This window comes from Amblyomma maculatum, unplaced genomic scaffold, assembly GCF_055883805.1.
Source record: "Amblyomma maculatum isolate TAMU_Amacu unplaced genomic scaffold, ASM5588380v1 scaffold_18, whole genome shotgun sequence".
NCBI lineage: Eukaryota > Metazoa > Arthropoda > Arachnida > Ixodida > Ixodidae > Amblyomma > Amblyomma maculatum.
In genome coordinates this window covers 9,116,653-9,144,491 of record NW_028146743.1, presented here as the reverse complement: position 1 = coordinate 9,144,491, position 27,839 = coordinate 9,116,653, and the positions used below count along the sequence as shown (strand labels likewise).

The window sequence follows — 27,839 nt, the reverse complement described above, 5'->3', positions numbered from 1 at the left end:
CTCGTTAAATCGCACAAACCGTCGAAGAGTCTCCGCCCTGTCATGCCAGGTGCTACCTGCCAGTGCCAAGCTCTTGAGTTTTGTCTTACAACGCCGGCGCTTGATTTTCCGAGAAAAGGGATCTTTAACGCAGTTGCGTTAAAACTTTCAGAATAAGCGAATTCGAAATGTGGCTGGGTTTTAACATTTTAATTAGTCTGACCAAACGGGCAAGATCATGAGTTTAGCCTTATCGGTTTATAGTTCTGCTTTCTCTTTATAAGTTGATAATGCAATGCAGAGCGTGTTAGAGGGGCAGTTTTAAATGCGGGTGCGATCAGCAGCGGATGAAAGGTACGAGGTTTCGTATCACTCCCACTAGGAATCTTTGGGTTCGAATTCGCTGCTTTCCGACGGTTCTTTCATTCTGGTTTACTATTTGTTGGTTATTGCCATATGCATCTCGGACAGGAAGCGTTAGACGATTTTATTGCTCCGTCCGGTTTATTGCTTTCACACAAATAAATTTCGCTTATAAGGGGACTTCTTTCTGAGTGTAAGCTCTAGGCTTTTTTATACACTAGAGTTTGGAAAATTGCGAACAGAATTTCAAGCCTTGCTTTTCAGCCAATATAGCTACCAGACCAAAATGTGTAGATTTTGCAGAGATATGGCGAACAAATCTTTTCACGGGCATAAAGCGACGAAAAAATATATTGCATGCACCTGGTGAATTCATTGTCACGCGGTAGTTGCACGATCACGATTTTCTACTTAGACAAACAAGCCGATTGATTTTCTTGAATCCGCTCAAAACCGCCACTGCTGGATTTATGTTGTCTAATTACTCCCTGTATGTCAGTGTTGCACAAAGGAAAGTGCTCCTAATCTTCCATTTCTTCCCATTCGACGTCGCATTCCACGTCTTAGTGCCTTACATAAAATATATTACACTAACAGTGGCCTTAACCAATCCCGGTTTTTGTTCCCAGTGTTCTTTTCGATCCGCCGAGATGATCATTTAAACGTTTTCGTTCCACAATGCCGGACTAATCAGTATCTAAATTATTATATGCCCAAAACTTTATTAGAATGGAACCACCTGCCCTTCTCCGTGGTCTTCATACAAGATCCTCAGAAATCTAATGATGCTGTTTGTCGTCATCTTCTGTAATCACTTTCTCTAATACTTCGGTGATACTTTTGTACACATAAGTTATGTTTATTCGCCCTCCCCCACTCCTCTCTGTAACGCCTAACCCGCCTTGAGAGTGATCAAATGAAATGAAAATATAGATTCTGTAAGCAATGGTCCGCAGCGGAAAGTTGTGGCATGTCAGGCTTTTGGAATGCTCTAACCAAACCTCTAACCAGCCATCGAGATCTCCAGGGCCGTCACCGTACAACAGAAAAGCCCGCACAAGGAAGGAGTGTGGGGTGTTAGGTTACGGTTGGTCGTCCCTTGTTTATTTGTGGCTTGGAACATCCCCAGGCGTGCGACAAGAGGCCGAATTCGGGACCCAGACCCTGTAGTCGCCAGGCGGCACTGTTAAAAGGTGGTAATGGTAATGGGATTCCGTGAGTTGAAGCAAAACAAACCCATTTATCTACAGCACAATGTCACGGGTTTCTTTTGCAATCGGAAAATTGGAGACGGCGGGCAGGGACAGGTGTCGTAAAAATTTTGGAGCAACAGGACTAAGCGAAACAGCAAGAGAAGCCCACGAAGATATTTTCGGGTTTCCTTTCTTTTAGAAAAAAGGGTTAGAGCGGATGGCGACAGAATGTACCCCTCAAATGTTCTTAAATAATACCTTCCTCTCCAGGAGCTCAGGAAAGCTTTCCGTTCTGAATAAGGTTTGCAAATCCTCAATCTGCAACAGTTTTTGGCTGCATCGGAGGCAATTCTGAACCGATTATGCTGGGCAGGTTAGACACCGAAATGTTAGTGAACGATGAAAAAAGTGCAGGATTTAAACTTTCACAGCACTCGTGAATTCGAACCATAAAACTATTTTGAGTGTTATGTTCAAGGTTTGTTTTTTGTTTGCCCATAATGAAAACGTTGTATTAGCTCTGGGGAGAAAAAGCAAGTAAGTTATGCAGAGTGTCATTATAAAAAATTATCTTTGGCGTTCTTTAGGGTCTGCTTGTACTCTGACGCTAAAGTCATGCATTGGGGATATCTATCAGCAGTGTTGACACGCTTAAAAAACCAATGGATGTGTTTTTTCTTACTTGGCAGGAGCTTCAGCGATATGCTAAACCATGCCCCGTCGGGGTGGCGCAGTGGTTACGGTGCTCGAGTACTGTGCCCAAGGATGCGGGATATAATCCCTACGTCGGGGGCCAATTTTCAATGGAGGCGAAAAGTAAGGCGCTAGTGTTCTGTGCGATGTCAGTGAGCTTAAAATAACCACATGAGGTCGAAATTTCCGGAGTCCTCCTCGTTTGGACGTTCGACTACACAAACCCCGCTCCATCGGCTGGCCTTCATCTTGCCGACATCGTCGATGCCATGCAAGTCTCCGCGATCATTTAAGAAATTGCTTGTTACGACCATCTGATTATGATGTCGCGCGATGCTAGCATGCTTTTCATCACCTTAAAGCCCGTCCTCGGAGAAGCTCATCATACACTTCTATATGCATGCTGCATCGTGCATTCCCCATCTAAGCCCGTCGTGACGGACGCTTTTGTCGATCCTCGCTCGCCGTTAACATCGGCCGGCCGCTCATTCCGCACTACGGAACCACTCCCGAAACCTCCATCTACCTGCGATCTACGTCCGTAATGCGCGTCTCAATGCCTATACATGGTGGAGTGCCGCACACCGTCCACTCTGCTTCAACTATGGGAGAGCTGGCCAGCTGTACTTCCCTGCACGTATTTCAAACTCAGATTTACGGCTGCCAGCGTGATGCTCCCTGCTCCAGATACTGCGAGCACCATCGCGCAATCGAGGACTATATGCGCTATCACCTGAGCTGCCTTCTCATTGTGGTTTTCCACCGTCACCACCGTGACTGCTCTGTATCCTTATTCACACTGTGCGGCGTGGAACACTTTCTCGATTAGAAAATCAGTCGCGTTTGCGCATGGAGGTCGCTTCGCTAAGAACGACTCCATAAAACGTCTCTGCCCAGCGCCCTCTCCACTTCTTCCAATCAGTAACGACAGTTTTAGTCTCAAATTTGTCCTGTCCTAGACCCGCTGTAATCGTTTTGCCGATATTGACGCGAAAGCCTCTTGTCGCTGAAGTAACAGAAAGATTGCACGCGGCGACTTTGTCACCGCTCTCTGACTGATATCAAGGAGCATATCTATAGAATTTGGAGCATTTGCCATATGTTTCAAGCATTGTACAGCCGCTGTGCTAAACTTTCATGAAAGTTATACCATGGTATATTTTTCCAACTGACCGTCACTTCAGGAGAGACATTTTGTGTACGCGAGAGATGTGTGTAGGCCCATGGTTATAAATGTGGAAGGCGTCCGTTACCTCTGGTGTTACCTTATTCTTATGGCGGAATAGAATGCGTGTGTTTTTTATTTAATACTGCGCCAGGTTTCGAGCCGTCGCGTGTCCCCGGCGGACGCCGTGTTTGACCTTGAACAGCAGCCACTTCAGCCTGGCTCAGCCAGATGGCGGAACCGTCGGCACGGTGCCGATGGCACAGTAAGGCATGCTGCTTCGGCACGGTGAGGCGGAAGTAGCAGCAGATGGTTCGCCACTGCTTCGGCCTCACCGTGTTTGCTTTGCTATGCCGGCTGCTAACGAGAGGTGTTAGCGACAAGCTGCGGCAAGGAAGCGACAACGTGCACAAGAGACAGTGGAAGAACGTCGTGCTAAGCGTCGTGCACAAGAGGAAACTCGGCGACTACGTTCTAGCTCTCCGAGTGCTTCCACCTCGTCGGCTACTGATGAACACATGACTTCTCAGGAACGCCGCAACTCCACCAAACGAAGACAGCGCGCTGAATAATCGCCGGAAGAACAGTCGTAACCATTGTGTGTCATGTGTTACTCTATAGCCAAATTATCGAACCACACAACCTACGCCACAAACGAACACGCAAGCGTAGCCGTGCGGCCATTACTAACGCAATTTACCAGGCTCTTTAGTGTGGGCCATATATTGACTTTCTCTATGCTTTTTTCTTCTTGCACAGAAGAGAGAGGAAAGGTTGCTTCTAGGCATCAAAGGTGCACAATAAATAAAAACTGAGTTGTAATATGAATAACTCTCGTCTAGCCGAGAGAAGCAGCATTTGAAAGTGATATTTCAGATTTAGACTTACAAAATTACAATTAACAAAGATAAAAACAAAAACATTATGAAGAACTGGCATATTTAAAATGCTACAATACTGGATTGAAACGAATAATTGTGGTATGAAATTTCTAGCACATGCCATATAAGAGTTGAATATGTCTTCTTTTCCGAAACCTAACCTTTCTAACATTTCTAACCTAACATTTCTTCAAACCGTGGGACTTCAATACCGAATAAAGAATAATGAATTGCAAATGACGTTCGTCTACAAGAAGATCCTTTGCATCCATTGGGGCAATACATTCGAGAGCAAAGTAAAGAACACATATATTGATTCTGTTTTCTAGTGAAATTAACAAGTATTAACAAGCGGAAATGCGGTTTTTGAAGAGTGCTGAGGGCCAGTTAAAATTCAAATTTTAAATGTGCATAAAATGACACAATAAGAAATATTTGATCATGAAGAAATTAATTACAAGGATGCTTTGGCGTCCCACTGCGTTTTAAAAATTCCGGCCTAGGATAGGCTATGTGTAAAGTATGAAAACGGAGATGTAACCTCTGCAAAAACAGGCCTCCATAAAAGAAATTTAATAACACACATGTCTGCATGGGTATAATTGAGCTGTCTATTTCTATCTAAAAATAATTCTTGAGATTAGAGGACTGCAAGCTTTTTAATAGGTAAGAGCCGGCTGCGTGTTTATTGCTGATGTAATTGAAAGGGGTCGAGAGACAAAGCTCCCGACATTAGTTTAATCAGAAACGGATCACTCTGAAAAGAAATAAATTACTTTTTTTAATAGGTAAGAGCCGGCTGCGGGTTTATCGCTGATGTAATTGAAAGGGGTTGAGAGACAAAGCTCCCGACAGTAGTTTAATCAGAAACGGATCACTCTGAATAGAAATAAATTACTTTTTGTGGCCTGAAAAAATAGAATTAACAGTGAACACACTGCGTGCTATAATCCGTTACTAAAATTTTACAGCTGTTTTCCTTCACTTGAACCATCTCTTGTGGAGTTTTATCATTCGACCATATGGAGACCTCTACAATGTGCAAAGTTCCTCCGCTGTGCCCCATGCATTATGCATTGAGCCTTGAACTCTTTCTTACTCTCAGACTGCCTCGATAATCCAAGCAACATTGAATGAATGCTGTGCGCTTTTTCACATTTTCTGTTTAGATGACTCTTGCCTACACTTTATCACATTTCTTGTATAGTTGTCTTTAGGATAGACAATATCGAAATTGAAGATTCGGCCTTAGTATTTCATCAAACCTCTTAAAAAGCAAAACTGTGAAAAAAAACACCGTCGCAAGATGTAAGTTTGGTCAAATAAGCGGATATGCGAAATTTTAGAAACAGCAATCTCTAAGAAAAGGGTTAAAAACCTAAAGCACGAAAATAGATAACAACCACCCGTAAATATGCGCTGCGCTTCTCGAAATTAAGCAAGCGAAGTTTATTGGTATTAAAGACACGACATTTCTTTAGCTACCGAAGAATTCATTACAAATTTGTGGAGTTAAAAATTTTTACTAGGCATTAAAGTGTACATACTTTTCACACTTAATTTTACACCGCTGAAGATAAAGATAAGTGTACGCACAATTATCGCGAACTTAAAAGTTACACATGACTGTTAAAGTTGAGGCATATAGCACAGCCCTGGGGAGATTGATTTTAACACACATCTGTCTTGTAAAAGACATATCCTCCCTTTCAAAGGTGAACACAGTTATGATAACAAGAAATAATTACCCAAAGCAATGCATTTTTTCTAAGTGGTTCTAAATTAAACATATGCAGCTTGTAATTCCATATTTCTACGGGCTATGCTTGCAGTCGCCATGTCATGAAAGCAGAATTTCAAGAATTTCGATAGTAAACTATGACCCAGAAGCTTTATTCGAAAAATACTTAGGAAGGTCCATCGAAATCAATGAAGTGTTAACTACAACAAAACATGCACAATATTGTTAAACACGTGCTAGTTTGGGACACCTAAATGTAAGAAAAATACCTCGGGGGTGCGTATAATCTAGGCACGTGTTAATGAGACTAGACAGGCGAGAAGTGTTGCCCTTGCCGGGGGAAAACCAAAAACAATAAGGAATCTGACATTTTCCTTCATCGCCAAATCAAGCAATCATAAATCGTATTCCTAACCAGACGAATTTATGGATCGCCTTTAAGTGGCCATAGAAAATATATCCCCATTTTGTTTTCTTTTTTTTTTGGGGGGGGGAGGGGGAGGGAGGAGGGAGGTAGGTTTAACAACTTTCAAAAGCTATAATGAATAAAGCGATATGTCACAAGATACTGGCGAAACTCCTCCGCCTCGATGTTTCGAATGCTGCAAATTTCTTTTCTCAGCGGAATTTTCTTAAGAGAGATTGCCGTGCAGGTGTTGGTTTGGTATAGTTTTATCAAACAGACTTTTCTGTGAGAGACCATAACATTTGTGTTGATGCAAAAAGCTCATCTCCAGCTACATGAGCTATCGATGCAACACTCTAGCGAGTAAGGTTTTCTACTTTCAGGCTCATTTCATCGCCTCTTGACTCTCGTGCGTTCACACACCTGAATAAATAAAGGAGAATTAATTAGTATTGCCGTAAAGCTTTGCGGTGTCTTATTAGGGAATGTCCAAAGTTGCCTGCAATCGATTACTCCACGCCCTGCGTACACCCTCAGTCACGAAATAAACGGAGAAAACGTCTCCGCGTGCGAAATCAAGAACGACCCCGACCGCCATCACTGAGGTGTTGTCAAGGGCAGCGCACTTCGGCAGCCTACGCCCTAGCTGCGGATGGCCGATTAAGTGCCAGCAAATAAGGCCGCGGCAGCAGCTGGGAGTCAAGCCACGTGAAGTTAACACGCCACTTTATCCACACCCCTGCTTAAGTCTCATTTCCTGAAATTTTATCGCTTATCCGCTGTCTTTGCCTTTCGTTGCTGGGCAGGACGTCGTGCTGCGACCTTGTTACATTAGCGGTGGTGACGCTTAAGAGCGGGCACAATCATTTTAGAGGCGTAACGCGACACGAAACCCCAGCCCAATATAACACCGTGGGAGCAAGTTGGCAACGCGAAGAACACTCTTGTATGAAGCAAGTTCAGCATTCCAACTCGAGGGACGCGCGCTGCTAAAGGCTTGATTTACTGAGCGCTGGTGCATGTGCCGCGGGAGTCCTGCAATTGGCGTCTTGATTTTCTTTTTAACAGCTATTAAACAGCAACAAAATGTCGTGTGTATAATCGAACTCGCGGTGCTGGTGTCGATAAGACGCATAGTAGAAACGCCCTCGACCGAAACCTCAATACGTACACGGCAGATAACAGATAAGGAAGTTGAAATTTCGAACGATCAAGGGATGTGATGGAAACGCCTTCCTTCTGCAGGAAATACGCTTTCTATGAAGCGAGTTGCCGAGTATAGTCTGAACCCTGCTGCCAAGGAACTGCTCAGACCAGGTGGCGGCTTTCGCCTCAACCTGGACAATCACCGCTTTAGAAGGTGGAGGTCAGGCAACGTGAGTGCTTTGAGGTGAGAACTCTATCACATCGTCTTCTCGAACACGTCGTCTTCTGCAACCAGGTCTCGAGAAATGCCCTGGAACGACAAGCTTGATTTGGGGTTATTTTTCAGGTGTAACTTGGTCTGAAAGCGACTCACGTTATTGCAGACGCCGTAGTCGAGGGCTCTAGTAATTTGACCACCTGGGGATCTTTAACATGCACCGACATCGCACAGCATAGCGGCGCCTTGCATTTCGTCTGCATTGAAAAGCAGCCGCCATGACCGGGATTCACTCCCGCATCCTTGGGCACCGTAATTGAGCGCCCTAACCAATGCACAACCACGGCAGGGCCCTTAATATAATTTATTCACAGGGAGGGAAAGGCGCAGTATCTGTAACGCTTGTTTTTAAGGGCACCTGAACAGCCCTGTAAGGAAAGGGAGGTCCCAGCGGAGGGCTACGGAGTAAATTAGACCCCTTGGGGACCTTTGATGTGCACTGACATTCCAGAACCCACGGACGTCTCTCCTTTTCGCCTTTCTTGAAACCCAGCTCCCAGTGGTAGGGATCCAATCCAGGTGCTCCGGCACAGCAGTGCACATCTTAACTACTGCACCGCCGCGGGGGGGCGGGGGGGGGGGAGGGGGGGTGAAACGGGGGCTTTGGAAGAACAAGACATTCCGGCTTCGCTTTTTACAACTCCTCCAATACTGGAATGGTTTGGACACGTGTGCTCTCTTTCTAAAGAGTCAATACAAAGTAACCGGATTCACCTAAATTCAAAAATAAATACGCAGCAATATTTCATTGTAATTTAAGCGCAAAATGTTGACGTCAGTTCCGTGCAGGAGGCGTACAGACAGGGCGGACATCTCCCGCATGTTTATTACCATTCATGTCTTATCGCTGGCCGGGAACAGCCTACTAGCTTAAATTCATTTTAACGAAAGAAAATAAAAAATTCCATGAACGAGACAGATGGCTATCGCGAGTTTGATCTTTATTCTTTCATTTTGCCTTTCTATATCATGGGGACAATAAATTTTTATGCAATTAACTGTTGTCATACCTAGATGTCCCTCGCTACAGGAATATACGCATTCTGCTAAATATAAAAGCAGCTCCTAACCCATGCTTATTCCGAGGAATCTCTTCACTGCTCTTCAACCGCTTGCCTGAGCTCTCGAAACGAGGTAGGAGATTCAGTAGTCCATTCTGTTGTTTTTCGGAGCTGTACCTTGCCTTCATTTTGGCAGAATCGACGACGAAGGTTTGCGGAAACTTTTTTTGGGGTTTAGGCATTATAGTTTAATGTGTATATGTGAAACAATATTATATATATTTTTCTGCTATAAGCTTTTCTTCCAGCGGCCACATAGTCTGCGTGAAATATTTACTGGAGATCTTTTGGCAGGAATAAAGGATCGCTGAACACGTACTACGTTGTCGGAACGAATCAGCGTAGATTACAAGAGAACATCTTGAAAATAGTTCATACATAGGATTCGTGGATTCAAGAAAGCTTTCTTTTCCAAGAGGCACATATATGACGGCACCGCGCAAGAATAAAGAAAGAGCAATATGCACCTGATATACTACCAAAATGTTGGGAGACCACCTCCACTAACGATTTTCTGCGCAGAAACGAAGGAATTTTAAATTGTGTCCTGGATTGATCTCTTAAACGCCGCATATGAAGCCTTGTTTCAAAAAGAAAATTGCCACTGATATTTTAGATATTCTTTCGAAACCAACGGTTAAAAAATTCAGGCATATATAGGAAGTGTAATGATAATTTTCGTTTTCGATCTTGAATTCTAGAACAACATGATTTATGCTAATGCCATCTGCTGGAGATTTTATGACGTGGGTAGTGCGACGTTTTTCTCGACAGCTGAAAACCAACGCCTAACAGAGAAAAGTACTACGATTATTACTATTTTTCCCCTTGCGAGCTGTTTGTATTCAGCGGTCAGAAGCGGTGGTACCCATGGTGCAGCGGTCAGAAGCCGTGGTCAAATACCCTGGAGATGGAATCCAGATAAGAGACTTCAATTTGTAATCCCGGTTCTTCGGACGATTATGCAAATGATCTTAAGCCCTGCTTTTAAAGTTTAACATTTATTGAGGAAGGCTTCCGAATCTATGCCAAAACAAACACTTGCGACGCAAACTTTTTGATGGCTCCGTTATCTTCTTATTTAACTGTGGATATAATACAGCTTATCTCTTTTAATAGGGGTAATATTTTTGAAAGATCTACGGCCGCTTAGCGCTTTCAGCCATGTGCGAAGAGGGTCTACCTGCAATGCAATTGCTAAGCTAAACCGTTGGACCACTTTCGTCGATGGCAGCACTGGGACAGTCACGGCTGGACAGTCTCCGCTGCTTGTCTTCGTCGATGCTTGAGCCGAAACTTTTTTTTCTGGTTTCCAAGGTCACAGAGGACCTGACAGACAAGGAAACACTTGCGCGATGCTGGAGTGTGTAATGCAGCTTGCTGCAAGGTTTAAAATACATCACATCACTTTTTGTTCATTGAGTGCTCGAATGGGTTTGCTGAGATTTGGGAGGTTGTGCATAAGAGATAAAAAATACTTAAACCATACAAAGTAGCACATTAACATAAATGAAAAAAAAATGCATGACCAAGATGTAAAATACAAAATGAGGAAGAGGTGACCATACAGTAAAAAATACGGTTCTCACATTTCTTAAAATGTAACGCCTTGAGCAGTAAAAACAATGCGCAATGCGACTGTTTTATCATCAAAAGTGATGAGCATGTTTTCAAGAAATATTTGGAGCTCAGTGGACGCCCACAGATAATCTAATCTTTTTTATTGCGGTGTGTTATAATGACAAAACAAAATGAGGTGGTTACGTTGCAGTTGCAGCCTTTATTGCTTCGACAGACTGGCGGTGCCTCGCTTAATGTTCTGGATTATTCTTAAGCAGCGATTGCCTTGAGGATCGATAAAAGGAAATGCGAAAAGGGTATTTAAACGAAATAACGGAGTACATTGAGAGCTTTGGAAGGTAAATTGCAGCTGATATTGATAGTCTTGCGATCACAAAAAATCGTGATTCTATTTCGCGTTACTATAGGCAGGAAGATGACATGTGCATTTAGGGAGGCCTGAGAGATGAGTTAGTATGGAAAGTCTGTGTGTTGGTGCATTGTTCTCAGAAACGCATGCGCAAAAAAAAAAAAGAAAAAGACGCGGTTGAGCCCATTCTTGTCGTAGCGTCCTAGTCCAAGTATTATTCAGCAACTTTTTTTTTTTTTGAGAAAACGAGTGTGTCACCTTTGGCCGGACCCATAGTATTGAATGTGCCTGAAAACGCCTCGTGAGGCATACGTATGGCGTATTCCTGGAAAATTAAGTATGTGAGAATATGAATAATGCACGACGATTGCAGTCTAAGAGGCCTATATATATATATATATATATATATAAAATGTAACAGTACGGAAGAAGATGAAGTTTAGAAGACAAGTGAAGGAGAAAGACGTTGAAAAAGGACTCTCGTGCCGGACGCGCTGCCGTTGACCAGCTGAGCTCCCTACCCTATCGTCTTGTAGTTCAGCGCTCCGACGTCTTACCCCCTTCGTAACAAATTGGTGGAGGTGCTGGGTACGACTACCCTCAAGACGCATCCTCAATCGCTGGAGCTTCGTCGGAGCTGTATATATATATATACAGCAGGCACATTCCTTTACACCCACTGCGTACACCCTCCGGATCAGGTAACAGTGCCGATTGACGAAAAGTTTAAATGTTACGCATTATGAAATCATTATTCCACCCATGAATTAGAATACCAAAAACTATTGTACAATATGCGAATTTAATATTTCCGAGCACTGAAAAAATGATAGTCATTCAAAGTAATCTGCAATTTCCAAAATCGTTTGCGAGCAAAAATATTAACCTACAATTTTCCGCATATCCGCTGGTAAAAGAAATGCAGGAAAAGTAATGCTTCATTATACTACCATTTTGCTTACGAGAGCAGCCCGACATTGTACGCATCCTTTTAAGCGAACAACCTTTTTCGTGTTCAAATCTCTCCTCAGAGAGCTTTGAGAATTTGTACGCAATTTACAAATGTCGGGAAACATGTGAGAAAAAGATTTCTTTCTGATTCTAATGCATTGGAGGGAAACAAAATATAGTAATCTTGTTTCTTTCCCAGGCCGTTCATTCTACAGACATGAGTTTCAAGGCGACTCTCATTATGCTGGCCATTTTCGGCTTTCTTGTGTCAGGTAAGCCATGGAAGCATTCAATAATGCTTGCATATCTTTCAACATGTTCAACTCGTTTCTTTCTTTGAACCAGTCACAATATTCTCATTCGATGAGAATTGAAGTTGCCTCGGCACCAACAATGCTTAAATGTAGACGGCACAGTCATATCCTAACCCGAAAAAAAAAACCGAAACTGTATACAAGGGTAGTTACTTTGAAACTTGAGTTTTTAAATACCCTCTCGAAAAATGTCAGGCTTACAATCATAGCAGTTAGAAGAGAAACAAATGAAAACGCTCCGGATTATCAATGCTCTTATTTGGGCTAGTTGGTGAATGAATTCAGACGTGGTGCTAGCGCACAAGTAAGACAGCGTGTGTCCTGTCCGCCTACCTGCAGTGTGTGCCTTTCTTGTGCACTAGAACCATGTCTGAGCTCCGAATTAGTTTATTCGCTCTCAACCAAGCCCATGGAAGAATCTCTACCCGCAGCGCGATCCTTCTTGTGTCAATTGTTTTTCTCAAAACTTTTTCAGTGTCCATGGCCATCACCGAAGAAGCTGGACAGGAAGCCAGGGCTGACGCCGACGCAATGCAACGTGTCGCTGAAGCACCCAAGGAGGCTTCGCGTCAGCTGGACTCACTTGGCGGATACACCTTTGGATAGCTGATCGTGGATAGCTGAGAATTTACATGTCTCAGACGGATTATTCAAAAAGTAAAAGAATTTGGTTCATGAACATACAGAAAGGAGTATATAACATTCCACTATTCTCTGAAGAACGAGATCATGTTATGGTGATACACTACTCTTGAATAAATCCCTTTTTAATGACTCCAACTTTTTCCAGTATCTTAATTTCTTTGTTATTTAAGGTTACAGTTAAATGTGGACATTTTAAAGACTACTGAATGCTCAAATGAGATTAATACATACTCTATCCACAAAAATCTGCAGCTGCCTGTGTTTGATAAAAATAAGTGCTGGTAGACGTGACGAGATCCAACGCTATAGTTCATCGGTGGTACACTTGCTAAGGCTAATAGAGGCATGTTTGTGCTGAAATGATGGGCCTTGTCCTAGGAAGTGGTCTTTTGCACAAATATTTGTAGGATGTCTTTGTTTTGTTTTTCTCTTAGTCTCAGGACTGGAATGGTGTATTTTGCACTGGGGCCACCATCACGTTTGGGACCGAAAAAACAAGATTGTTCCTTGTGAGCGAATACGGCCTGAGTCATCACAATGCCACAGCCATTAACATCACTACGTATCAGAATATAGAACACCTGCGTAATACGTCCACACTGCGACATCAATATAAACCTCACTTTTTCTATAATGAACCTTAAAGAATGGATGGCTTCAGTACCGCTAAATAATTACTGCAAATACAGGGAGACGCGAGACAGCGTTGCCCTGTTTTGTGTCGAGCGCGACATAGCTCTTGGCCCAATTCAGTGTTATTGGCAGAAATTGTAAAGCGGTAATTTTATGTACGGCACCTCAAGAGAGCTACAGTCAAAACTCGATATAACTAAACCCCATTTAACAAAAGTCCCGATTTAAAGAATTATCCCGATTCTAATTCAGACGATGATAGGGTCCAATGCGTTGAGTAACTCGAAATAACGAAAAAAATTGCGCTATCTGCCACGATTTAACCAATCTTTTGCTGAAAAATGAAGGCGACAAACTCTATTGACGGTCTATTTTGTACGAAACGATCAAGGATTTATTGACTGCAAGCTAGCGGCAACATCGTGCAGCCACTACGTCCGGCTTTGGTCAAACTATGCAGAGAGAAACGCGCGTTATATTAATGAAATTCCCGATATTTCTTCAGCGGTAGAAAGACGGCGCGTCGACCCGGTGTCGGCAGCGGGGCCGGAAGCCAACAATGGGACTAATTATGGTTGCCCTTAATCTGCGGCGACCGTTTACCGGAACACAGGAAAAAATAGCGCACAAATAATCCCTGCAGATGTTTTTGAACCGCAAACAAGAGAATATCAGCGACGTCTTTGCTGAGAAAGATATTTACTCCCCTGGGAGCCTTCCTGCCGAGGTAAAATTTTCGTTGCTTCTTTTCTTACGCGCTATCAGTGTCGATGGTTGCGCGGGCCGCAATTTTATTGTAGCAACATAACATAGTGCACGAGTTGGTGTTGCATTTAAAGATGACCTAACAGTACAGCTTCCTTAAGGCCTTCGTTTATGCTGGACGTTACGCCCTTTCAAAACACGATTTCATTTTCAGCCAATTTACACTTCGCAATTATGATACCGCGGTACTTCCCTGATAACAATCGACTTTATAGGATTAAGTGACCCAGAAATACATTTCTCCATATAACCAAGTTCTCGATTGAACGAAATATTTCGCAGCTCCACTCAACTTCGTAAATCGAGTTTTGACTGTATTAGAGCGATTTTGCCATATATGAGGTGAGCGAGGAAAAAATGCAATTGAGAAGTGAGGTTCCAAAGCTACAAACGGGACTTTTTCGTTTTGTTTCTACATTTGAAGAAAAAGCAGGCACACTCGGCACAGATTCAGGTGGTCTCCGTACAAGAAAAATGGGCTACCACAGTTTAGTTAAACAAGCCATTCATTCGCAAAATATATACGCTGCTGCAATTTCTATTCCAAGATAAATACTTGAACTGGTCGAATATTCATTACATAGATAAAGTTTTGACTTTAGGATTAGTTGCCAGAGGCAACGAACGAGTGACGAGTCAACGGAAAGATGCGCGAAAACCTTGTCCTCTTTGCGGCGCGGTCGTACCAGATGACTCCGGGCTTGATATTTGCAGTGTGTAGCACGTCAAACTTATTCAAAGTATCTCCATCGATTTTGCCGACAGCGTGTTTGACTGCATGGAACCGAAGTGCTGGTATATTTTGTGCACCACTTGAATTCCACGATGAAAATCTTCAAGAAAGAATCTGTGACACATACAAGGTGACCTGCAACTGTAGATACATACATGCGTAGTTGGGTAAAATTCCCTGCTTCAATAAAATGCAGAATACAGTAAAAGTCTGCACTTATCTTTCGAGTCAGAGAGCGCCGTAATATCTGGCGTACTTTAAGTTTCCTCCTTGCTGGTTCCATATATTGATCTAAGTTCACTTTATGGCTGTACAATTCGAGGACTGCCAGCCTTCACAACATAGAGTTATAACACTTATCAGGCTTTCTTAAAATAAATTCCACAGTCTAGCGAAGTCTAGAAAATTGCTCCAAGCTTCCTACACTATATACCTGTCTCCTTTCTACAATTCTACACGCAGGTGGCCTGGATATCTACCGAATTTGCTCTACTTGGTTGGTTCACTATTGGTACTTTGATATCCTGCCTATTGAGTCGAGAACACACATTCAGAACAAAAGCCCGGCACGATGCAAATCCGAGCAATAAACTACCGTGGCTTCAGCTTTTCGAGTTATTTATTCTTCTGGTGTTTTTTTGTTACATCAAAGTTGGTACATTTAGGATGGAGCGTTGCTCTGCTGCCAAAGCAAAGTTCACATTATCCACAGCATGCTGCATTGAAAGATGCCAACGGCTATATGAGGTAGTGGAAATGATACTTTGCTGCATTTTCGTGCATAATTTATAAATGCCAGGAATCCTTCCAACCTCTCAATGTCAGTACCGATTCCTACTGAGCCCTTGGAATGGCACACTGCGCCTCAGTCGCGTGTCGCAGATTCTCTCGGCCGAGTGATTCCTCCCCACACCTGCTGAAGCCGAGGCAGCTCCAGAAAGTTCATCTTTCGCTCAGGTGGCACAGCATAGGAACCTGTTCCAAAGGCTTCCAGTTGCGTAGCTCTGTTAGTCTTGCGCGTAGCCACTTGCCGTTAAAGATATTCTTTTACCTATACGGTTCCCTCTTTACGCGTATTTATAGATATGACGCTTGGAGTTTAAAATGGCAGTACCCACCGCTTCTCTGATGTTGATTAGTCTTGACAGTTCTAGTATTGCAGATGCGAATAACGTAAATTTAATTTCAACATTCACTCTACACTGGAGATGCAGTGAAACGAACAGGGGACCGGTGTCGGCAGTAAGGTGGGCTGGACAAAGTTCCAATCGTGGATGCAACATCAGACTCGTGCTTGTAGTTAGGCTAAGCACAATTCAATCGTGACATGAGTGTGAGGACTGCTGTCGTGGAAAGTCTGAACAGATATCCAGGAGTACTTTGAATGTCAGGCGGATAGCCGGAAGCGACATCCAATCGCGACAAAAACATAACGCCGTGATGTCCTACACATAATGCAAGGCCCGGCTTTCTAAGCAATTTTATCTCACCGTTTTATGCCTGTGTCAGTGCTCAGTTGGTGTTCTGGTTAGGCAAGGCCGCCTTACAATCATTCTCAGCTACGCCAACGAAACACGTAACAACCGTTGTCGACACGGGTGACAATAAAATACCTTCACCGCATGAAATAGCGCTCTAAGGTATCAATTTTTGCGATTCCTTCAAGCCCAACTCGCTATCAATTAACAGCAGCGGATATACGTGTGAACATTCCGATGGACACTGTGGTCTCGGTCTCTAAATATTTCAGTTTGTGTTTTCATTTGACCCACAGCCCTCTACAGAGCCGTTCGTCCCATTTCGCTGTCATTTATAGGTGCTTAATCCGAAGCAGGTTTCCGCGCAGTACAATGCAAGAGATTGGGTGTGACCGACGGATCTAGGTCACTAACCAGCCATGAATTATCACAAGCGCCTCTTTATTAGTCTCTTTGTTGTTCCTATTTTTACTTAAGGGTAAATTCTTACTTGCAACTATCTGTCATTGAATAAAAAATTATTGAGCACTGCAGAATCTGCGTTGGAGTAATGCGAAAGCAGGGATTGTGCTGTTTTTTTTTGTATTTAGAATACACCTCAAAGGCCCCAGGTGTGGGGTATTACATGAGGGATAGCGGCATAAAATCAAAGTTATACATTAGTTATCGAACATAAATTATTTTCTTTATGAACTGTTTAAAATATTGCGGATTAGAGTGGAGCACGGCTTGAGGGGGAAGATCATTTCAGTCTTTTGCAGTTTGGATGAAAAATGAAAATAGATGCGCAGTAGTGTGGGCAGATGATGGATAAACGCTTTTGTTGTGGATGACACGTTCCGAAGAGGGCATAATGACGGAGTGGGGTAGCTGTGAATGATAAAATTTATGAAAAAGGCAAAGTTGAAATATTTTACGTCGGTGAACGAGAAGTGGTAGGTTAGCTTGAGACTTTACATTAGATACACTAGTGAAGTAGCTGTAGTTGGAGTAAACAAAGAGGATGGCTCGATTTTGTACTGATTCTAGAGTGTTAGCAAGGTATGATTGGTGCGGGTCCCAAATAGCGCATGGGTATTCTAATTTTGGTCGAACCAGGGTTAGGTAGGCCATACGTTTTACGTAGGGAGAGGCAAGTTTTAAATGACGGCGAAGGAATAAGCCAAGACAGCGGTTAGCATTGTTTGTGATTCCAGAGGTATGGTCACACCATGAAAGGCCGTAGGTTAAGTTAGTGCCTAATTATGTGCAGGAGGAAGCACAGGAGATTCCTGAATCAAACATTATGTAATTAGGGCTGTGGGCAGTAATGTTTTCGATGAAAAGATATAACTTATGTTTTGTTAGTATTGATTGACATTAACCACTTGTTACACCAGGATTCAATGTGATTTAGATCGTTTTGTAACGCGGTTATGTCGGCAGTACTACTGATGGGGCGATAGATTACACAGTCATTGGCGAAAAAACGAATGTTAGATGATATATTATTTGAGAAATCATTATTATAGATAAGGAAGAGTAAGGGGCCGAGAACAGTACATTGAGGCACTCCGGAGACGAGCTGAGACATTTGCGATGAACACTTGTTGGCGTAAACGAACTACTGACGGTTAGTTAGAAAGGAACGGATCCAAGTTTGTACTGAGGGGCTCATATTTAGGCATGAAAGTCTAGAAAAAAGACTTTTGTGAGGAACCTTGTCGAATGCCATCTCGAAGTCAGTGAACACTGCGTCTACTGGAATATTAATATCAATGTCAGAGCTTATATCATTAGTAAATAGTGCTAGTTGGGTTTCGCAGGATGGATCCTTTAAAAAACCGTGTTGTCTAGGATGAAAGAGATTGACGGAGTTTAAGAATTTAATTGTGCTAGAGTATAAAACGTGTTCCATTAACCTCGAGACAAAACTAGTGAGCGAGATAGGAGGTTAGCTTTGACATGAAAAAGACGGACCTTTTTTTTGGAACCGCAATGGGGGATCTTGCTCACTTTCCAGTCGGCCGGCACAACTCCAGATGAAAGGGACTGCTCAAATATGTGAGATAAGATGACACTCGTGACGTGTTTTGTGTTCTGCAGTATTTTGGAATTAATTTTATCGAAGCCAGCTGATCACGTGGGCTCGAGCGATTCGATCAGCATCACAATGTCATGGGAGGGTCGAACGAAATGTCAGGCATCGTGGGATGGTCGGGGTAACTAACTTCAGGTGCATCGTCATCAGGTTCAATTGTAAATACTGCGGAAAAAGCATTGTTTAATAACTCGGCAGCTTCTTTATCAGAAACTGGACAGTCGTGAGCGTTATTCAGGTATACAGGTTTCGAATATTTTGGGTTTACAACGTTCCAGAATTTTTTGGGATTAGAGCGGAGCATTTCGGGCAAAGTGGATGAGTAGCATACTCGTTTGGTTTTCACTGATACTGATTCAAACATTTTTTCAGCTGTACCATATTTCGACCAAGCTGCTGCGGAATTAGTTAGTTTAGCTGTTCTGAATAGACGTTTCTTTATATTACGAAGGCGCTTTAAAGATGCGTTGAACCATGGTGATGAAGAGCGTTCAGACACTACGATTGTAGGTATGTGTGTGTCCGTAAGTTGTATTTTGGCTTTAAAGAATGACCAATTTAGTTCGACGGATCGCGTTGAAAAATCCTTAAGAAACCAGGTGCTAAAGCAGCAAGTTCACTGTTAATGCGTTCATATAGTTACCTTTATCATAGCGGGTTATGGATTTCTTTGTGTTTTTAGTGCGTGAAAGTTGAGATTTGAATGTTGTGTGTAATATTACATGGCCACTAAGGCCGGGTAGGTGCGCAAGAGAGGAGACGTTATCGGGAGGAGAGGTTAACACGAGGTCCAGAATGTTCGAAGAGTGCGCTGTAACACGTGTGGGAGTGGAAACTAGTTGCGATAAACCGAAAGTCATGCAAGTGTTAACAAATGAACCTTCAGTGTTATGTTTTGATACGTGCGAGCTAGATTATACCAGGTTATGGATGGCAAGTTGAAATCGTAGAATAAAATGATGGGAATATGCGGTTTCAATGAAGATATCGTATGCACGGCATCATGAAAATACATAACAAAATATGAGTGGGCATCTGGTGGACGATAGCATACGCCGATAATTACTGGCGGATATGAAGTCTTGCATGATAGAAATAAAATTTCCAAAGGGGAGTTAATATTTATAACAGAGCACTGGACGTGACGTCTGGTAGCGGTCAGGACACCGCCCCTTCGCCGATTTAAACGGTCAAGGCGAAAAATGTCAAAATCAAAGAAGGCGGTCTGAAGTTCAGTGCTATTGATCGATGAATCTAAGCATGTTTCTGGAAGCAGAATGACGTCGGGTTCAATGGTGTCGATGAGATTATGAAGGGCTTCAGGTTTCGGTAAAATGCTCCTAATATTAGTATAAAGAACATTATGTGGACGTTGATTCTGATTTTCTGAGTTGTTAACAGGACGCTATGGTCGATTCGGGATTACCTGCTGCTGGGTACGGTCGTAAATGTATGTTGTGTTGTCATCTTATCGCGGCGGAGCTTGTATATCTTATTTAAAAATTTCGCGAACGCAATCAGGGATTATCGAGCCTGGCGAGTGTTCAGAGAATAATCTTCAGAAATGGCGTAACCTGAGTCTTTCAGTTTTCTTGCATTTGGGTGGGGGGAGGGAATCCTACTGCTGCGGACACAACTTTGCTGACGCGGTTTGCGGACAGAAATCTGTGAACATTGCGAAGTAGTGCATTCGCATTAACAAACCACTGTAAACAAAACACAGAAGCATCTTTGAAAAGGTTTGCGCAGCGCCGCGATGGCAGTGTGGTACGCGCGCCAGACTGCTGTACCCAAAGATGAAGGAGCGAGTCCCGGTCGCGAGGCCACTTTTCAATGCAGGCGCAAAGCAAGGCGCAGGTGCGGTGTAGTAAGTGCGTCCACATAAAGAACCCCAGGTGGTCGAAATTTTCGAAGCCTTCCAATAAGATAGCCGGAAACGCTTCTTTACGTGAAATGCCAAACCAAACCAAAATCCTTTCCTCAATATATCCCAATAACACTGAAATTGTTTCGCTCAAATTTCACATTGTGGGAAATTGTGTTCATGCTTAAAATATTTTTCTTTTCTCCTGTAACTCGCACCATGTTTAGTCCACAATTTCGAGGCCACTTCCAGCATATGATCCTCGTAAAAAATATTGACGTCCTAAGAAAGCTGGTATGTTAATCAATTATATCATAACACTTTTATTCTTTCTTTCGTTTTCCCCCTAAAACATCTAACCATAAAAAGAAGCCTGGAAAATTATCTAATCTCTAGGTGAATCTTAATTATTAGCAGAGGTTTAGAATAGTTGAACATGTTATTGAGAGAAAGCTTCGCAGCATGGCGGCGCTTGGTTGAACTGTTTCGTGGACCGACTTAACTGGCTAAGGTACGACGCACTGAGCGAACCATCATCGCAACTGGCGTCCAAGGCTCTGAATGTAGACGCAGTTGCTCCTCGATCTTATACCTATTTGCGTCATAGCTGTTTCCATCGCACGATGAGGTTACGTCACGTCACGTGGCTCACGTGATTAATGACGTGCTCCATCCCCTTCCATTATCTCCTCACCTCCAAGTTTGAAAGGTCAAGGCCGTATTCTAAGAGAATGTTTAGAAGCATCTCGCGACTGGGCTTACAATATGAGCAAAAGGAGCTCTTCTTACCCCGGACGCTTACATTATGAGCAAGGGGAGTTCTTCTTACCCTGATTGCCAGTTGCTCGACTTTTTATTCGGCATCGAAAGTATTAAAAACTGTACAGACTGATCAAATGCGAATGTAAAGTAGACATTCTTCACTTTTCAGCCAGTTTGTTCAGCGAACATAAAAATTACACCTGAAAACAATTTTCAGCCACTGATGGTAAACACCAAGTAGAGAACTTTGTGGAAAAATTTTGGAGGAGAAATTAAAAACAAGCTGCGAAATTGTGCTTACCCACACATTTCCGACGTCACTGCTCATCTCCGGCAATGTTTACAACAGGTTACAAACAGTTTCATAAACAGACACCCTGATAACAAACGGTGCAACTCGAAATGACGTATTGCATCATCTAGTTTTGCTAAGGTCCAACCTCGTAGCAAAATGCCACAAATGTGAAATAATAGAAGGTATCTCGAATCTTAAAGCAGTCCTATTTTGGATCACTTTTCCCATTCATAAGCCAAGATATTCTTTCATATCCTTTCCAGATTGCACTAGTGCCGACGATGTTTCTATAAGGTGCTGTCTTGCAGATCGTGTTGATGAATTTTCAGAGCTTAGTAAAACAAGTGACGTTGATACTGTAGTTTCTTTCTTTGAGAACTCTGTTGAAACCTGCATTAATTTTTGTCTGTGTTAAAACTAAGATGAAAAACTTGGACGTGCCCTTGATGAACCGTGATATTTTGCATCTGTTACGCCGTATAAAAAGATTAGGATCATCGAGATCACGTTCCAATCCTGAAAGCATTGCTCGTCACAAGAAAGTGAAAGGAGAACTCCGTGCATTGAATACTACAAATTATTTATATTTCCGTGTTCAAATATGATTAGTAATCATAAAAATTTGGACCACATTCCCTCCAAAGGATACTCGAACGAGTTTATCTCAGAATCTCAGATGCTTTTAACTCTTTATTTTACTCTTTTTTTTAAAGCATGATAATTTAGTCACTCCATCATTGCGCTAGACTGATCTATCTTCAATCCATGATGTAACAGGTTCCTTGCAGTGTGTTCTTAATGTGATACTAAATTTAGATGTGAAGAAATAAGGTGGGCCTGATGTAATTCCCAGTGCATTTCTTGTTAGATATTCATTATGGATATCTCGTTATCTAAATATTATAAATAAAAACTCTCTTACTTCTGGTATTGTACGTAAGTCTTGGAAATGGAGAAACGTTCTGCCCTGACTTTGGTCGGGCATTAAGCAACATCTTGACAACTACAGGCCAATCTCGTCGAGATCATCACCACGTAAAGTGCAAGAGAATGTCATCCACACACGCACTTCCCAATATCTTGAATGCAATAATCTTTTATCATATGTTCAACATGGTTTCAGGCAAGGTTTCATTTAGTACATATACCCAATTATCGGAAGTGGTGCATGACATCGGTTTTAATATTGACCCGGGATATCAAATTGATCCAATTTTCATTGATATTTAAAAAGCTTTTGACACTGAGCTTCAGTATAAACTAAAGTTCAAAACAATCCTTATATTCAAGAATTCAACCTCAGTGACTTGGATCTCTAATTTCCTCTCTAAGCGTTTACAGTTTGGTAATTACACTTCAGCCCAATATCATGACTACCCTGTGACATATGATGTGGTACAGGGCTCTAGTTTAGGACTTTTATCATTCCTATTGTATAATGATGACCTGCCTTTTAACATCACCTCGAATATTCGAATGTATGTTGATAATTGCGTTCTGTACGATGTTATTCACTATTCTGATAATAACTGCCGCATTATCGATTCATTTTCAAGCTTCTGCAGGTGGTGAGAGAGCTGTGAGTTGAACGTTAATTTCAGCACAACTGTCGTTATGTCGTTTGGTAATAGTTCCTCCTCATTGATTTTCGACTACTCTTTTCATAATATGCCCCTTCGAAGGGTGTCCGAGTATAAGTATCTAGGAATTGTTTTTGCCCCTATTTATCATAGTCCAGACATTGATTTCATCGGTGATAGAGCCCTAAAAGTTAGGATATGCAAGACGAACATTAACCCAGGCTACAAAGAAAAACAGATTACAATTCTATAAATCCCTAATCCGTCCTATCCTTGACTATGGTTGTTTTCTGTGGACTCCTTACGAGCTAACAGACATTAAGAAAATTGAGGCAATCAAAACGAAATCAGCTCGCTTCATATGTAATCGATTTCGCCGTGATTCTTCCTCTTCTTCTGCCCCCGATTGATTACAACGAACTTCCCTGGCTAACGGCCGGAAACTGCAATCGTTAAAATGTTTGCACTCCGTTTTTTATTCGCACTAGCGACTGTCAAACGGCAGACATCACGAGTGCCATACCGTCGTCAACAAGAAATTACAATAATCCTAATCTGTCACCTTACTTTGCACGCACTAGTGTATTTAAATACAGTTTCTTTCCGCGTACCATCCAACAGTCCGCCGCACACCAACCAAACTTGTTGCGATGCGCGTCATATGAAACATCCCTTTGGAGAACAGACAAGGCGTTTGCCGGTTCGAAATTCATTTTCCGCTTGGGCGAATATACGAGAATAATTGCGCGAAAAAATAAGAACACAACAAAATCCTTCTTTCTGGTTGTGCTGTGTTACGTTTCATTAAGTGACTGTTCCAAGCCACAATTGTAGACAAGCCTGGAGGCTAGAGACGGACGTTGATGAATTATATAGTCGCTCAAGTCCGAAACGCAAGATTGCGTGCCGATGAATGTTGTAGAGAATTCATTGCTTCAGTGCCTCACTGGACACACTTGAGGAGAGCTTCCTTAAACATCAAGAGATGCAACACAGGTTTAAGAAATACCTGTGGACTGTTAGCATCACAATATGGCCGATCACTGAATTAGGCGGCTGCTTCATGTCGGTAGCCGGCTACTCCACGTGCAAAGTTGCCAGTATTTTCTTTGCGCTCCTAATGTCGTCGTCTGCATCGGCTTCAGATTTTACAAAGTTACACTACAGACTTTAATAAGACACGTTTCATTCTATTTACATCATGATGCTAAGCATGAAGCGACGTGCAAAGGAAAGCTAAACAAAGCGAAACTTGGCTTTAGCTCTTCAGGTTCTACATTGTCTCATATATCAGTGGTAGCCTAGCTAAACCACTGCCTAATTTCTTGGTCGACATATTACGCCACCGAAACGTTTGTCGCTTTCTCTGCCAGAGTCCCTTGAACACTGCTGATATTATGGGGTAGCATGGAAGAGACGCCCATCTCATTTGGTTGATATTTTGTGTCCCCCTTCATGGCTGAAAGACACTGTGGTAGAGATGGTTCTTCAGTTGCAGAAATATTAGGAGCCAAACTTTTGCGGCGATGAAGCCTGACATGCAGGGCTTCTGCTGTTGATGTTTTTAGCCGTGGAAAGAGGTCAAAATTCTTTCTACTAGAGCAATTAAATTTACATCAATATGTCATCCTCAGCGATGTTCATTCACTTGTTCGCATTGATGCTGCGATACATCGTGAATGTCTTTTCCTTCTATTGTAGCATACAGTTTTTCAATTAAAGTTTCTGACAGCTCAATTATGGTGCAGTTGACATAAGACTGACAGCGTTCGTTACTGTGTTGCTATCGAACCATAGCCTAGAGATCACTGTTGCATTTTAGGCTTTAAATTTCCTGTTTATTAAATTTATCTTTTGAATCCAATGATGGCAACTGGAACATTTGTAGCATATTGTTGTCGTCCATTTTTGCGCACGTGGATACTATTTAGAATATGATTGTTAAACATTGCCAGCTAACGTAATAAGCATAAACTTGAAAAACTCGATTCTAAATGGAAACCAGTGAACGGCCATTATAGCTGCGGTCACTGTCTTCAGAAACCTTTTGCGAATGGTATGAGTTGTGCCGCATCCCTACACTCTGCGTTCGCTATATCTCAAGAGCAGTTTCAAGGTGTTTAACTCTAAGCATATACTAGTATAGTATAAAGCAACACATGCAGTGACCGATGGAGGTAGTTCCTTTCGCCTAAAGTAGCGTGCACAGAAGCCCAATGCTAATTCTATTTCTACTTAGGCCTACAGTGGGGCGTGTAACAAGCAACCACGAACAAGTGGTCGTAGCTGGGAAATCATCCTTTACACAGCTTATATTAACAAATCCATTATGGTAAGTCATTTGTTTTCGTCGCAGATGACACAGTGGAACCTATTTTGTTGCCGCCGACTGAGATGTCAATGGAGATCGACCCTATTGCAAGTTGTGACCATTTGCATACTCGCGCAGGAAAATCGTGGTATATCTCAATAGATATTTAAGCCATATGAACGTGCCTACGCAGACTACGTGTAGCGTGCATTTATCGGCATCCAACAGCCCTGAAAGGTTTATTGTAATTGTGCCCTCCCACCTCAACTGAGCAAGAAGGGTTGGTAGCTCCTTGCCAATTTCTCACTTCATGCTGTCTCGTTAAATCGCACAAACCGTCGAAGGTTCTCCGCCCTGCCAGTGCCAAGCTCTTGATTTTTCGCTTAAAACGCCGGCACTAGATTTTCCGAGATACAGGATCTTTAACGCTGTTGTGTTAAAACTTTCAGAATAAACGAATTTGAAATGTGGCGCGGTTTTAACGTTATAAATAAACCGACCAAATGGGAAAGACCATGCGTTTCGCCTTATCGGTTTATAGTTCTGCTTTGTGTTTCTAAGTTGATATGCAATGCACAGCGTGTAAGAAGGGCCGTTAAATGCGGGCACGATCAGCTGCGGGTAATAGCGACGAGGTTTCGTACCGCTCCCACTAGAAATCTTTGTTCGAATTCGCTGCTTTCCGACGGTATCATTCTGTTTTTCTATTCTTTTGTTATTGCCATATGGTATCTCGGACAGGCAGCGTTAGACGATTTTTCTAGTCTATGAACTTCCGGTTTTCGCTTTGACACAAATAAATTTCGCCCATATAGGGACTGTTTTCTGAGTCTAAGCTCTAGACTATTGCACAGTAGAGCCTTCGAAATTACGAACACAATTTCACGCCTCGCTTTTCAGTGACGATAGCTACCAGGCAGAAATGCTTAGATTTTGCAGGGCTCTAACGACAAAACCTTGAAATAATTTCATGGGCAAAAACACGACGAAAAATATCTTGAATGCTCCTGGTGAATATCGTTGGCATATGTGATAGTTTCGCGATCACGATTTTCTCCGTATACAAACCAGCTGATATTTTGGTTTGAATCCATCCAGAACCGCGCTGCTAGATTTATGCTGTCTCATTACTCCTTTTATATCAGTGTTTAACAAAGCAGAAGTGCTCATAATCTTCCATTTCTTTCCATACGACGTCCTATTCCACGTCTTAGTTCCTTACATAAAATATATTACACTAAAAGTGGCCTCAACCAATCCCGGTTTTTTCCCAGTATTCTTTTCAATCAGTCGAGATGATCATTTAAATGTTTTCGTGCCACAATGCCGGAATAATCTCTATCTAAATTATTTCACGCCCAAAACTGGATCGGACTAGAACCACCTGCCCTTCTCCGTGGTCTCCATACAGGATCCTCAGAAATCCAATGAAGCGGTTTGTCTTCATCTTCTTTAATCACTTTCAGTAATACTTCTGTAATACTTTTATACTCGTAAGTTATGTTTATTGGCCCTTCCCACTCCTCTCTGTAACGCCTAACCGGCCTTGAGAGTGAACAAATGAAATGAAAATATAAATTCTGGAAGCAATGGTCTGCAGCGGAAAGTTGTGGCATGTCAGACTTTTGCAATGCTCTAACCAAAGCTCTAACCAGCCTTCGAGATCTCCAGCGCCGTCACCATACAACAGAAAAACCCGCATAAGGAAGGAGTGTGGGGTGCTAGGTGACGGTTGGTCGTCCCTTGTTTATTTGGTGCTCGGAACATCCTCAGGCGTGCGTCAAGAAGCCGAATTCGGGACCAAGACCCTGTAGTCGCCAGGCGGCTCTGGAAAAAGGTGCTAATGGAAAGGGGATTCCGTGAGTTGAGGCAGAACAAGCCCATATATCTACAATGCAATGTCACCGGTTTCTTTACCCTTGGGAAACTGGAGGCGGCAGGCAGGAATAGATGTCGTAAGAGATTTGGGGCAACAGAACTAAGCAAAACAGCAAGTGAAGTCCGAGAAGACATTTTCGGTTTTACTGTCTTTTAGAAAAAAGAGTTAGAGAAGATGGCGACAGAATCTACTCCTCAACAATGTTTAAATAATAGCGCCTTCCCCTGCAGCTGAGGAAAGCTTTCCTTTCTGAATATTATTTGCAAATCTTTAATCTGTAACAGTATTTGGCTGCATCGGAGGCAATTTTAAACCGATCATACTGGGCAGGTTAGACACCAAAATGTTAATGAACGATAAGAAAAATGGAGCATTTAAATCTACACAGCTTCAGCGATATACTAAACCATGCCCCGCCGGGGTGGCACAGTGCTCACGGCGGTCGAATACTGTGCCCTGTAATGCGGGATCGAATACGGGCATCGACGGCCACTTTCGATGGAGGCGAAAAGCAAGGAGTTAGTGTTCTGTGCGATGTCAGTGAACGTTAAACAACAGTATGAGGTCGAAATGTCCGGAGTCCTCCTTTTTGGGACGTTAAACTACTCAAACCCAACTCATTCGGCTGGCCTTCATCTTATCGACATCGCCGATGCTATGCAAGTCGCCGTGATAATTTAAGAAATTGCTTGTTACCACCCTCTGATCAAGCTA

At 42.6% G+C, this 27,839-nt stretch overlaps 1 long non-coding RNA gene across 1 annotated transcript; it reads left to right on the top strand.

Annotated features, from left to right (window-relative positions):
• Positions 1 to 8,942: 8,942 nt before the first annotated feature.
• On the top strand, positions 8,943 to 12,880 carry LOC146171851 (uncharacterized). The gene is made up of 3 exons (XR_014702769.1): positions 8,943 to 8,978; positions 11,986 to 12,058; positions 12,576 to 12,880. It is a non-coding gene; the product is annotated as an uncharacterized LOC146171851 (long non-coding RNA).
• The last annotated feature ends 14,959 nt before the right edge of the window (positions 12,881 to 27,839 follow it).